The following is a 15,616-nucleotide window of genomic DNA, read 5'->3' as shown; positions in this document are numbered from 1 at the left end:
GGGGGGGGGCTCGTCCTCTGACACTGCCACTGACATCCACTCCAGGCACTGATTGGTGGGATGAAATATTGCCGGCGAAAATTAAAAGGTCCCAGTGTCAAAATAATTCATGATATGCATATCTTCCCGGCTTGATGAAATCGCTGATATCTGGATTAGGCGGATAATAAAAGCGATCAGGCTGCAGTTAAACTGTTCCAGCAGCGGCGCGGGAGGCGTCTTCTTTATGTGTCAAGAGAGTTGGGATGCGGGGTCATGATACAACAAGTGTGTGCATGCGTGCGCGTGCGTGCACGTCAGCCCTCCTGTCAGGCTGTGTGCGGTGCAGTTCACCACACACCTAGACCTGTGATTTGAATATCCGCTGTAATTGTCCCAAAACGGCTCATCAGTGGATCTGCCTGCTGCCATTAGGGCCCAACAATATGGTGTGACATTCAAATTCCCCTCAATGACAGGTTATTAGGAGCCCCAAGCAGCCGGCACATAATTAAGCACCGTAACGTTGACCTGTAATATGAAGTGATGGCTCAGTGTATAGTGGGTGAGAATGAAATAGGTGCTTTGTTAAAACACAGCAGAACTGGGGGATTTTTCCACACATGGAAAAAGGTGATCATAAAAAGGAAACAGATGTCAATGTAAAATTCAGCTATGGAGGCAAATAACACACACTATGATTTTATAACTGGGAAAAAAACATGCATGCCAGCTGCCATGGCAACAGCTGACAGATTAGAGAGTGAGATAATACTCATCAATACTGTTCAATATCATGTTTTTGCCTCATTCTGTTCCTCTATAAGATCATGGTGGTTTATGTTATACAATTTACTTATGCTCCATTTTATCCACGGGGATGTTGAGCTGTGTGAACAAATCTTTCAGGAAAAACAACCTGAGAAAAAACAAAACAATGAACGTGTGACTTTCATTTGTGACACTAAAAGCCTATTACACAACTTAAGACATGCTGTCTGAGGCCCCCGCTTTCCCCTTTAGAACAAGTGGACGTTGTGATGAGCAATGGACCCATCTGCTGTGCCCTCTCCTCCAACTGGTGTGTGAATATGATGTAGTCTGTAGGTGCCATTTCCAAGTCGGAGTATAATACCAGTGGCACCTGGAATATATATTCTAAAAAACATGATTATGTTTCATGTTATGGTACCTGAATGCTCTAGAGGTGAACAGCTATAATGGATATGGCATCAAAGTAATCTTTTCTGTCGTTAAGATAATGTTTTAATGGGCTTTTGTACACATGTAAAACAATAACAAGTGCACAAGTTTTACGACCCACTTTAGCTTCTTTAATTAGACCCAAAGCTCACCTTCAAATACTGGGGGCAAAGCAAGCCTATATGTTAAACTGTAGGCCAGAGGCCTGTGTAATGGTGGGTTTGTGTGGCAGGGTTGCTGAACAGAAGGTCTGCCCTTCTATCCCTCCCTTCCTCCCTCCCTCCCTCCCTCCCTCCATCTCTCTCCCTTTCCCTCTCTATCTCCTCGCTAGCCCTCCTCCACCCCCTTTTCATAACGGTGGCAGATGGCTGCAGATGAATCCCTCATAATCATGTCAGGACATTTCCTCCGATCCCAATTCATCTCTTTAAACACATTTCATCAGACGGAGAATTACACAAAGATAAAAGCGGCCGGCAGACTACAAAAGCACACAAAGATTGTCCTTGCAAACAAGTGTTCTTAGTCCCTAACACCACTTAATCATTTGTGCTTCTGTTATTGCTCCTCACCCCCTGTGCAATCAACTCTTTCCCCTTTTCCTCCTCTGTCTCTCACTCTTCCACTCTGTATTTATGTTTTTTTTCTGTACAGTTAATTGTCTCCATCCCCTGCTACTGTCTGTCGCTATTAAGCATAAATCTTTCTAACAAGCTTTCCTCTCATCCCTGTCGCTGTCTTTTAAAAAGACAGGTGTGTGAAATCCTCTCCTCCCCTCATTGAGTACTGGATTTCTGATGGCTGCCCTTTTTGGAGGGGTGATAATTTGCCACAAAGTGAATTGTGATTTTTATTTTCCCCTCCCCCTTCCCACCCTTCCCTGCTGTGACCCCGTGTCACCCATCCGCATGATGCCGTTAATTGTGGATCAGGTGAAGTTTGTCTCACCTCATTTCAGGGCCATGCTCTGCTAGGGCCATTCTCCCCACTCAAAGGCCACATAATTTCACAGCCTCCTACTTCTCATTAATCCCTCCTGAGTGGCTGCTCTCTGAGTTCCAGATCACAGATTTGTTTTGCTCTTGTTTTCTGACTCGCTGCCCTTCCTGCCCCACCCACTCCTCTCCTCCGCCTTCACATTAACCCTTTTAGTGAGACCCCTCCCAGCTCACCAGTGCACTGTGTCTTCACTGCATGCTCATTTGCATATTTCCTCCAACTCGTCTGTTTTGTAATTAAAACATTCTTACATTTTGCTAACATTTGACAGCAATTGGCCCCGTTAAATCTCCCCACTTTCCTCACAGTGTCTACCTTACAATATCTCTTTGTTCTGTACCTTTTGGACTGAATCTACTATAGTCTGCTTTGTGAATAAAGTGGACAGGCGTTTGTGGTGTCTGCTTGCGATGCCAGTATCACCTTGCCTTCCAAAACAACTCCACACCCGGTTGCATTGTACATTCATCTGATAAAAACCTGCCTTCTCCAGCATAATAAATATCAAGTGACAAATTGAACAAAACACTGGGAAAGCTGTGTGCGCTTGTGTGTCTCGGCAGATGTGCATGTGTCTGATCAACAGTCAGACTTCACTCATTCCTTCCATGCTAAACTTTTTGTTGATTCATAAATTATTCATGAGAGAAAGCTGAAGATCTCTCATTAACATAAAATAACAATTTGCTAATTTATGGAAACTCCTAATTACTTGCCTTATTTGCCATGACCATATTAAATATTCATAAACATGTGATTATTTCTTTGATTTGACTGTCGTTCAGTTTAATCCACTATTTTTGCTCAACAATAGCGGCGTGCCAGCTTGTGCTGTGTGTATCAACCAAATCAAAAACCCAGGAGAGAACAATGAACAATACTGTTCATTCATAGTAGGAGCCTTTATTTTATTTTGACTCTTTAATATAATACACTTCCATTTTACATTATCCATATGCTAATTCAGTGTCTTTGTGGTTCTTGGTGATTTAAAAATCTTTGGCTGCTAACGTCTCAGGGCATATTGTAAAATGAATGATATAGTTTATGTATATATATTTTTTAAGGATTTTAATACTCCATATCTGGGAATAAGATACCTGCTGACAGGAATTTCTTGAAAGAAAAAGTTGATATATACCAAACTGTCACATTTTTGGGGGCCTAGAGTGATACACAAATGATAGGGAAGAGCAAAGACCCAGACTATACAAGATTGTAAATTGTTGTGCGGCTGCAGCTTCATTTCATTGCAAGTCAAAATCAAAAATGCATTCATTCATTTGGCTTCCATCCAGAACTAATCACTTCATTTTCCATTCTGTAGCCTGGAAGTCAGCTTTCACTCCAGTTAATTTCGATTTACCCAAAATTGAAAAAGACTGAGAGTGTTTGCAAGAAAAAATGAGTCTATCTTTGAATACCTCCTCTTGTCTTTATGGCAGCAAATGGTTGTCAGAGGAAGTATCAGCCAAGTTGTTGGGAGAAAGCAGAGTTTTGGATCCCATCTGGGACGACTAGATGAGGTCTCTTGTTGTCATCGCGTCTGTTGTCATGGCTGCATTTAACCTCAAATTTATAACTTTGTTATATCAGAATTAATTACAGATATTTCCCCCTAAAGTGAGTGACGTTGACGAAAACGCTAAGCACAGGTAATTTAGCTCTATTTGCAGATTAATTTGGGCCCACCTGTGATGCTTGGTGTGCTAAGTAGGTACATCAGTTTTAATTATAGACCTCACTGAGTGGGTTTAGTTAAATTACAGTATTAATTATCACATTTACTAGATATCAGAGTGACAAACGGTTGCGGAGAAGCACTTCCCACAAACCCCCTGTTTCTCCAGACGATGGTTTCCCTTCTGTCCTTCAAGCAACCTTCAAACAGGTGGATATGATGGAGGGCTTTGTTTTTAAAGGAGAAGTGTCCACCTTGATTCATCACCTTCCACTGACTGCCAGGAATGTTCACTTCTGAAGCTCAAAACTAGAATTTTATGGGTTTTGACGTTTCATGCTTCCACACTGAACAAGGCCTAATGACACGTTTTCTCGCCATATGATAAAATTAGGCAGAATATTTGGAAAATGAAGAAAACACCTCACCAAAATCAAAGCAGTTACTCCCATTAAAAAGAGAAAAATAAGTGGCCTTTGTCCACATCATTACCCTTCATTCTGTCAGCTACATTACTCTCTTCAAGGATAATATGATGCACGCTTGACTGCCACTTCACCAGTCTACATCTGATAGAGAAAATAGCAACCTTTGACCCATGGGATTATTGCAAATATAAAGTATATAGAACCACGAGTGATCGGTTTAAGACATTAATCTTCTGCATGTTTATGTGAGGTCGACACTATAGTTCACAAGGCAATCTGAAATAGGAGCAGCATTTGGAGTTGGATTTAGTCATTGAAATTCATGAAGGGAATACATATTGTTAAATTTTATTAAAGAGGCTGTACTCGAGATTCAGAACATGAATATAGCAGTAAACAAATATTCGCTATGTAAAGAAATAGTGGAGTAATGGCATCCTGAGCAAAGAATGAAATCACTGTGTGTTATAATCCGCGCATTTCTGTTCAGTTTTAGTAGCCGATTCGAAGGGGCATGCATGTGAGTCCCTCCCATTGGTGTCGCTATTTGGCCATCTGGAAATGAGAACTGGTTGTTGAAACCGTGGGCCCTTTTGCCAAAGTAAGCCGGGACAGTTTAACATTATTGCTGATGATCGCCGCTTTCCCTGCAGAAGCTCCCGCGAAGTCCCCCCGATGAGTGTAAGCTAACTATGGAGCTAAAGGCCTTTACACACCAGGGGTTTGATGAATAAACAACAAGAAAAGGCAAAATATTTTCCTACAAATATGTCCTATCAGAACTAATTATACCGGCAGCTATGCGAATTAGCTACAGTTGTTAAATAAAAGGCCAGTTAGTTTGAGCTCCTTCTGGTGATGCTGCTTAAGCGAGAGAGAAAGTGACGAGAGATGCGGACGTGAGAGAGCAATCAGAGCAGAGAAGAGTTCCAGTTTAGCGGTGAAGATATCAAGTGATGTACAGCAGCTAGATTCTGCAGTTTAAGCACAAATTAATGCTGCAGCTCCACCCGACCACCACTGTTGTCCTGTCTTGTTTCCCCAGCTGCTGAGTGAAGTGACGAGGTTAGCTCTGAAGACTCAGCTCCGTATCCCCCTGTGCTATGTGACCATGGCCAAGAAGTCGAAGCACGAAAAGTTAAGCTAGACTAAGCTACTGTAAGCTATTTTATAAATTTTTCTTTCACCAAAAATAATGAGTGAATTTAATTCCTTCTGGTAAACAGTGTAGCATATGGGCTTTTATAGAACGGAAAGAGCTAAGGTAAACGCTGTCTTTGTCAAAAAAAGATTGCTATCAATACAGGCTATGGTCCAGACAGCAGCTTCCTGTTCCTCATTAGTAAACAAAACAACGTGATTGGTTGATGTCTTTATTTGTACGTTGCTTTATCGGCACGTAATTTTGGCGTTCTGTGTGAAAGTACTCCTGGCCAAAAAACAACAACATAGTGACAATCGCCCAAATGACAAAAATGTCCCCAGTGTGTAGAAACCTTAACCAAATAACTGGAGGGGGGGGACAGCTAGCCAATTGACTAAAAACTAAAAACCAACTGTCTACTACCTGCTTAGCAGGTGACAGATGATGTTAGCAACTAATAGGTGAACATAGTTGTGTTGAGTAGCTAAAAAGTGAGATTCCTTCAAGAAAAGGGGAGTGAATATTTGACTTTTGGTGTCCATAAACACAACGTCAAATCAATGTTAATGGTGTTCCCTAAGTGCTGAATGTGTAAATAGGCAACTGTTTGCTAACAATTAGACCATGTCAACATAAAAGGTGATAACATGTCAATTTTTGCTGTCCCCAAAATTAGGCCACCTCACAGAAATCAAAGCAGTTACTCCCATCATAAAGGGAAATTAAGTGGTGCTCACATCATTACCCCAAGTGACCCAAAACTGTATTTGTTGTTAGGCAGATTTCATAGCCTTTGGACATAGAAAGGGGAGCGGATTCTTTGTGTTTCTATTCTTTATACTAAGCTAAGCTAGTCAGCTACTGGCTGCAGCTTCATCTTTACACACACATAACAGTAAGACATAACAGTAAGAAGGGCATTGATGTTCTCAACTAACACTCGGCAAGAAAGCAAGTACGCATATTTACTAAATGTCAAACTAGTCCTTTAAAAATGTTCAAGGCAAAGTAAAGCACATGGTGTTCAGTGATTTGAACACTCACTATCTAAGCTAGGAGACAGACACAAGCGCTGTTTAAATGTCCAAGGCAGAGCTGAAATGTGTCCAAGACTGGAACTGGAGAGAGAAGGTCCTCATTTAGCCTTTGGCGGATGTTCTCTCCCACCAAAGTACTATATTAATCATAATCACACAACACCATTAGACTATGTCATTCTATTAAAGAAATCACATTATCATACATTTCATTAATTAAACTCGAACCCAGTCCATCCACTCTGAGGAGCGCCCCATGAGAGCAGGAGCGGTGGGCTAGGACAGAGGAGGGGGGAGGAAGGTGGCAGAGGGCAGGATACTTCACCACTCTACTCACCATCTCTCCAAAGTGAAATCAAGGGGATGGATTTGCATGTCATGGGTATGAGGTGGGAGTATTGCTAGAGGCTTAGACAATTGGATCTGATGATGGAGGTGGAGTGGGGAGAATGGGAAGAGAAAACATCCTTCTGACAAGTGTCTGCACGATGGAGGAAAGCAAGAGGAGGAGATGGAGAGGAAGGACCATCTCCCTCCTTAACTGTTGATCATTGGCTGGGTCACAGGGTGATACTCTATGGTGGGTCGAGGATGCGGAAGGTGCAATACACAAACCCACTTCAAGCAGCTTTGAGGAGAAACTAGTGATACCTCTAAAACAAGGAAATGCCTTTGATCAATTAAATCTGCCACAAAAAGGTTCCTTTTCTTAAACACAACTAAGGTTTTTATAATCATCAAAAATCTAAGCCATTTTACTAAAAAAAGTGTTGCCTCTAAATCTTCATATAATGAACAACAAAACATGGCATGGACTTCAATCCCACCTAAATCCCATAAACAAAATCGTTTATCTTCAGGGAGACCATAAAACCGGCCTGTTTCCATAACCGATGGCAATCAGACGAATCAGAATCAGAATATGATTTATTGCCAAGTAGGTTTACAGAAACAAGGAATTTGCCTTGGTGTTTGGTGCATACAATAAACATATTAAAAGGACATAAAAAATAAAAGCAAAAAAAAATAAAAGCAAATTACCCCAAAAGTCAAGAAATAGAAAACATAAAATAGAAAGATTACAATACAAATTTGAAAACATACTATAAAACGTTTGCACAATATTGTTATAGTGCTCTGCAGTTTTGTACAGGATATGCAACAATATTGATCAGAGAATGTGTGCACTGTACAGAGATATTAGTCCATAGGATGTGCATTACTATAACACACTTACAGGAGATATATAGGAGGTATTTGTGATTTTATGGCAAACTGAGTTATGCATATACATATTAAAAACAAAATGGTTAGGGGTTTAGGGTTATTTTACAGTAAAATATATGCAAATTTCATAATAAAAAAGACGCTATGTTAAAAAAAAAGTGTTAATTAAGGGTGAATTTATATAGTGATGCAACATCCACTGCATTCCCAGTCAGTATGGTTGCTTGGTTAAGATACTCTGTATTCACATCAAACAAAACTGTTTTCTGAAGAAGATGCATGCTATTTGCATTTCAAGATAAACTAGAGAATACATTCACCTCTTTTAACTCAATCCCTGCCTCCATCTGCCCGTCTCTCTCCCTCTCCCTCTCTCCGTCTCTCTGGGTCTGATTAGCATGTGTAGTGTATGTTCCGTCACGCTGTAGTGTTGACCTGTGCTGTCATCTCCCTGATTACCTCCCTGATTCACTTTCCTTGTTTAGTAATGTGCAATCAATCATAATCAATTAGCCAAAATGTTGAATCATTAAAACCATTATCATTAATTAAAATAATTATCACTTTCTGCCAATGCTTCATTACCAGTGTTGTCTAACGTGTCTGCCGCACACCAGACTTTCCTACTCCTGCTTTTTTTCTTTCAGAAGTCAGATTTTTAAAAGTTCGTTTTAAAGACCAGTTGATGATGCAAACAATCACTGATTACTTTCTTTTTCATAATAATTCTGTCTAATATGGACATTTGACAAAACTGCAAAGGATATGATTAATTATGTGCTCCAGAAATATATGATGCAATGATGCCCCAGCAAAAGTTTTGGTTGTATGATGCAAATGCTCAAAAATATTCTCAAAAAGAGGTATGAAAGTCTAAGCATCAAGTTTGTCTAAAAAAACTTCACAAACAGCTCCTCTTGACATGAACTGAAGTGTTTTCTCACTGTCTGTATTCTGCTGCATTCTCTGCAGCACTGCTTTCTTTCTTTCTCTCACGCTTGACCAGACAGTGTTTTTTCTTCCACCCCAAACCAGTGCAGCCCTGTTCTTGAAAGGACAGCGCAGAGATGAGACAGGAGAACCTTAATGATGTGTAAACATCCAGAGAGAGGCAGAGAGCGCTCGTCTAAAAAGCCTTGAGGGGTTAAGAGAAAGGCAGACAGACATGCAGCTCACTTAGTCCAGCACGCTGTCTAAACCCCAGTTGTAATTCCAGACGATTGTCAGTCCGCTTCTCTACTGTGCGCCTGTTGAAACCTGGAATAGACCTGTCACTCCCTAACCCTCAATAATTGCTCATGTCAAAATTTCCTTGAAAGTGGGCTGAGGACCCTGAGGGTGTGAAGGGTGCAACTGAGTGTATGTGTGCGAAAGAGATGTGTAAGAGTCTGCATGGGCGTCTGTTTTTCCAGCTCAACCCATTGGGCAAAGAGGGGTCTCCTCGCTCCCCTGCCCCGACACTGTGGAGGAGCATCACTCACTGCCACCTGGGGAAAGCAGGCGTCTCATTGGGGTCATGCCACCCCAGTGGAATGTGAGTCAAAAGGAAATGGACCTGAACATTGCACAGTATCCCCGGTCTGAGCTCCATTAAGCTAGGCATCCTCATTCTGGGATGGATGTCCATTATTACGCAGAGCACAAAGACCATCCATTGAGCTCATAGTTACTGTGCTTCATGTCCTACATCACTACACTACACCACGGCTAGAGAAGATAATGAGCCTATAGTTCCCATGAGGATAGTGTTTTTCACTTTTTGGCATATTGAAACAAATAACACAAACCATTGTGCATTTAAAGATATTTAGCACAATTTATGCTCTAAGTCTCAAATGCCTTATCCTCCCTTACTAAACCAATATTTCATTCAGTGAAGATGTCTCTCGGCTCTGTCTGGCATGGCAGGGTGTCCTGTAGAGAGGAACCACAGAAAACAGGCTGCGCGGCAGAAGGGGTCTCATAACATGTTGCACCTCTCTCTTCCTCCACCAAGAGGGCCCCCGCAGTCTTTCAGTGGAGCCCATGACCACCTGATTGCATTATTTGCAAATGGTCCTCAGGAATTAATGTAATTGTGTCTCATTAAGGGCTGTGAAGTGTGACAGGACACGATTGAAAACATTTTAGTTTCAGCAAAAGGAAAATGTCTTCAAAAGCAACATATGCAGTATATTCTGGAGCCATGGACAGATATGAAGACATACATAAAACAAAGTCTATTTTTAGAAACAGGATAAGAAATCTGCTGAAGCAGAATAGGATGAAACTACTGTACCTGTTTGGGATTTAACAGGAATACCTTCATGTAACTGCAAAACTCTATACATGACATTTGATGAAATAGTTTCACAAGAACAAGCATCCAGAAAAGATAAAAAAAGACATCCCACTCAGTCCTGGTTGCCTCCACCTCTGCATGTTTATGATGAAGGGCTCTTTTTGGTGTGAGAGTGAAAGAGACAGGCTGGGCTGGCTGTCATGTCATAAAGGATGCAGTCAGAGAGAGCAGACATGATTTCATGGCTAATGATTCCCTCACTAATATCAGTGTGGGCTGCAGAGGGGATAACCAAGTTGAGCTGTCTTAGCTCAAATGATTCAATTAGGCCAGCTGTCCCTATTTGTCATGGCTCAACTGGCTTCTATATTACCTTTCTAGAGTGCATACGTGCCTCTGCAATGAACTTACCAGCTCAACAGTTTCGTAAAAAAACCCCAAAAAAAACGAGAGAATAGGGGAAAGAAAGGAAGAAGCGGTGAAGGGGAAGAAATGAAACAAAGAATGCCGTAATAACCACATTATCCACTTAAACGCTGAGGCCAATTACAGAGATAAATGTGACTTTTTGTTTTGTGGGGGATCCTTGTGGTGAAATCAGAGGAGAGGCCCAGAGCGTGCTGGAGTGACTGGAGAGATGATGTATGATCACTAAAAGAGCAAAAGAGACAACAGCAAAGACAGTGTAAAAGTCAAGAAATGCACAGACAGAGGAAAGAGAGGAAAGGAGAAAAAAATAACCTCTTCTTCTAAAAATAAAAAAACTCTTTTCTTTTTCTACTTACTCTGAAATGATTTCTAGAATTTTTTCTAAATTCTAAATCTGTCTTTAGAATATAAAACATAAACGTAAAAATGTGAATGGACAGAGAAAACAGCAGACGAGAACATGTTCATACAGATCTTCACCTTTGCTTTTCTGAGCCTCAATTAAGTGTGTGATTATTAGTGTGAGTATTAAATTCAAAGAAGCATTAGAGTCATTAGCGTTGATTGAGTTGATGACTCTGAGGGCGATGTCTTCTTCCTTTCACTTTAATGTAGTTAAACGTAAATTTGTGTCAACTAACCTCATCAGATCCAGTTAACACAATTGTCAGTTTTGGGTCAGGGAGTGGAAGACAAGAATTGACTTACTAAAGCGGTAAAATATCTCGTTTATTAAAGGTAATTAGTTATGTTAGTGCTGTCACTTTTGAATTAACACAGAGCCTATAAAACAACAGAACTACTGTGTCTCTGCACCACACACAGTGTGATGCGAAGTAAAGCTCGATTAGACATGTCTCCTTACAATTCCAATAATCAACATCCCATTAAAAGCAGGGACGTAACATTGTCTGAGGATAGTGTTCTCAATGCTTACGCAACCGTGAAAACACAAATGATGTTTCATTTTTCACTTCTTCATGGCTAAACAATAACACATTACTGCACTCCACAAAAGCCAACGTTAATACAAGAAATAAAAGGTTTTATTCTTGTGGAAGACATCTGAGCAGCCTAATGGGACAAAATTCCTTAAAGATGCATTGCGTATACTTCCAGTGTACTGTTTATGGTCAGATACCAAAGTGAGTGGAGATAATGAGTTTACACTGCTACAGTATGTACATCAAGGGAGATTCTCATCCATGAAACTATATGAATGATGTGTGTTTCTAATGAGGTTAACAATACACACTGCCACCCATAACATCACTAACGAAAATTATTTTTATTCTTTTTTTTATTTCAACAAATTATTCAAAAATATAAATCAAAAACTTTTGACTTGAAATCCCACAATTATGATATGTAAATTCAGATTCTTGACATTACTCATGCTGCTAATGGTTAATTTTCACTGTACCTGAGGTCAAATTAAATGCACAAAACTGCATGCATACATTCAGTGGTGCATTCATTGGTAACTGCCTATCTGTGTTTGTTAGTCCAGTCCATTTTGTCTCCTCTTGTGCTGAACTGAGCGCTGCGTAGAACGAGGGCAGCCTCGTCTCTGGGCTGTCAAAGCTCTGACTGAAATCAGCATTATTACAATGATTGAAAGAACAGGCCTTGGCAGCAAAAACACCATGCAAAGGGATGAGAAAGGCCACATTCATCCAATTGCGTTCATACATTTGTCTTCATTAATCCAATTCTGTTCTGTTTTGTCAGGTTTTGCTACCAAACACTTACACAGTTATAAAGTCAGTGGAGAGATATAGGGACCAGATATTGCCAGAGGTCATAGAATTGATGCAGTAAATAGGAGTCCTTCACGTTGCAGTCCGTCCTGTTAGCTAAGAAGGTCCATCGAGTGCTGGTGTTTTTGACCCTGTTAACACTGAGATTGTGATGATAGTGACATTTAATGTAATGAATTACACATTGATTGGTCCCTGAAGGAATTGAGTTAGAACACCAAATAGTGAACATTTTTACATTTTTTGACACATGGTCCTAGAGGGCTTAATCATCCATCTATTTCTCTCTTGACCTTCAAACTGTGGTTTTAAAAAACAGAAAGAAGAGTCTGAAATGAATGATTTTAGATTCATTCAGCATATGTTGTCAGCATGCTATTTTGCTGTTGAGTACTTTACCACCCTGGCTAAAAAGTGACTAACACCCAAACTCGACAAGCCCAGGAATACAGAACGTCATTACTGCCTTATCTTTAGAGATGGAACGAGGTGTCAATGACACTTCTGCTGCATGCAGGCGGCAGCTGAGCTGTGAGATGTACTGGCACACAGCACAGTCTTCCTGGCCAGAGCTTTGTAGCTGAATCTTTACCTTTTAATTACAGGAATATTCATTACTTATAGAGTCTAGACATTTTGCACCAGTTCTGACAGGACAACAGTTTTTATATCAAGTCATAAATTATTGAGAGTTTAGTAACAAAGCTCTGTACATCATGGCTGAATTGATTTATTACTGAATAAGCTTTATTGCAGAAAGAAGAGTTAGATACCACTCACGTCTTTGTCTGTTAAATCTAAAGCTAAAGCCAGAGACAGTTAGCTTAGTCTTGCATAAAGACTTGAAACACAGGGAAATAGCTGGCCAGGCTCTGTCGAGAGGTGCAGGAACGTCCTAGAAAGAAATGGGAGAAACTGTCCAGCACGTAATCATTGTTACACTTGGGTTTTTGTACGGTTTAAACATATAAGATTTAGTGTGTTAACTGGTAAGCTTTAGAGGTGCTAGGTGGATATATTGTTTAATTTATTTGACAGAGTCAGTCTAGCTGTTTCCATCTGTTTCCATCTGTTTCCATCTTTATGATAAGCTAAGCTAACCGGCTGTTGTGGTACCTTCATATTTGGCTTACAGAGTGGCATTGGTCTTCCTATCTAACTTTCAAAGTGTGCTCAGACATAAAGTGGTTGTGCCAATTGAAGAATTTTGATCACTAAGCTGTTAAGTCTAATGCCGTTTTTCCATGCTCAACCCGCCTTGACGCTACACACCTTTTTTTGTTTTCCATTATGAAAAAAAGTCCCTGGTACCTGCCAACAGGTACTTTTTTTGTATCATCTCCGTCAAGGTTCCAAGCAAGCTGAAGCGTTACCAAAAGGTGACGTGAAAATCTGCAGACTACTGATTGGTCAGAGAGAATCATCACTAATCACTGCGTCATCATTGCTAGCAACAGACAGGGGTGTCCTGAACAAGCCTGGGATTTTTAAATAGTTTGGCCAGCGGTGTTTTTTTTTGCTGCCTCCAGCTTCTTTTGGAACAAAATTTGTAGTCTGGCTGTGGTATCAGCCACATGCCGAGAATCAAAAGCAACACACCTTCAACGTTTGGTGTGTGCGTCGCGTTAGTTCACGGCAGTTTCCTGCGGCGTCGCTATGATGACCAGCCACGCTGAGGCGGCACTAAAATCTGTGATGGAAAACAGAGGCGTCGGGGCGTGGTGGCGTCGGGGTGTTGAGTCAAGTTGAGGCGAGTCAAGCTGTTACCAGCAGCAAAAAAAACACCATAAGTGACTAAAAATTATTTGGATTTGATTTAATTTGATAATAATAACACATATAATGTGTACTTAACCAACTTTATAAGTTCTGCAAGAGTTTTACTAATTACATTCATCACATTTTTTCAAATCAAAATATCACTTTTGCCTTATTGCTACCTAAACTAGTCACCTGCTGTTTGAGAAGGCACAGGATGTTATAACCTCACAGCATTGAGCTTATAATTAAGCTTTAGTCTCCTCTTTGTTAGTGCTCGGTATCTGCTCTCCCAGTGTTCATCATGCTATCTAAGTGCTCTGCCCGGCTGGAGAGCAGTGAGACAGAGGGCTCAAAGAAAACCTCTTCACCTGCTCCCTTCACCCCTCCTCCTCTCATCCATGTGTACCTGCAACACTGGGCTGCACTGCATCATGGGTGCAGCTGAGGCCATGCCAAAACCCAATTTGGAACGTGTCCAGCACTTCATTGGAAAGTAATGGTTTTCACTGAACTGAGTTATGACCAGCTGTTTGCAGACAGTCTGTGACATACTGATGGAGCAGAACACCGTATGTTGCTTTCCAAATCAAATGATACAAGGAGTGTGACAGTGTGGAGAAACATCTGTCATTAGCAATTTTCAGCACGCTCCACTAATTCTGGACAAAATACGCCTAATGAAGTTACTGCAGGAAACTTCAAATATTGTCAGAGCAACAAGGCCATAAGAAGCCGGTGCTCACCAAGGCCTGTAATGTGAATCATTTGTTGTGAGAAAAAATACAGCAGGAGGAGGGTAATTGTTTTTGATCATGATGTTTTAAAATTCAAATCACAAACGTTCTTCTTTTAATCCAAGAACAAAAACCCAAGAAATCAAGGACGAGAGGGTGGCTGGCTTTTCTTTATTGATGTCCCCTCCCTTGTAGTGGCGCTTCATAGATGGCGTTCCCTTAAGGGGGGACACAAAAGCTTTGATGGGTCTGGTTATCAAGTTCAGTCACCATATACACATGATGATGCTTTCTCATCTGTTGCAGAAGCCCTCTGTTCATTGTGCAGAGGATCAGGATTACTTGGGATTACTACGGATTATTTTATGTAAAATCTGTCTAATATTGAATTTATAAATTTAATAATTTGTTTTGTTTTTTTAATCATAGGACAAAAAATTAAATATGATTGCCTCCTCATTGCCTTTATGGTTCAATATCAAGTTGAAATGTAGACTATAAGTCTAGCACTGACAATATTCATTTGGCTACTCTATGTTTGTAATTTGCCAGTTTCCTAGAATTGTCCTCAATTTATTCAGACTCTGCTGTGAGGATGAGAGGGTTTGTGACAGGCAGCTCTGCTGAAAGTGGTCCTCTCCTCCAGAACAGTTGTTGTAGTGAGAAGTGTTAGAGACGGGTGGGCGTTTGGACCCAAGTATGCTGCTCAAACACGAGGCTGTGTCTATCTGGCAGCCATCTCCTGGCAGCAGAAGGGCCATAAACCCGCCTGTGTTAATTCTGCCGTAATTATCATGGGTGCCACATGTTATGCAGGATGCCCTACCACTGCAGATCCACTCAAAAGTTTGCAGTGAAATCCTTCCACACTGCTTAAAGCTGTGGCAGACGAGCGGATGCAGAGCGTGACAGTTGGCCATTGTGATTAGAAAGGGCTGCTCCTGGAGCCCTGC

The sequence above is a fragment of the Etheostoma spectabile genome, chromosome 22 (assembly GCF_008692095.1).
Source record: "Etheostoma spectabile isolate EspeVRDwgs_2016 chromosome 22, UIUC_Espe_1.0, whole genome shotgun sequence".
Classification (NCBI taxonomy): Eukaryota; Metazoa; Chordata; class Actinopteri; order Perciformes; family Percidae; genus Etheostoma; species Etheostoma spectabile.
The sequence above is the reverse complement of the archived record's forward strand: the minus strand, read 5'-3'. Positions refer to the sequence as shown.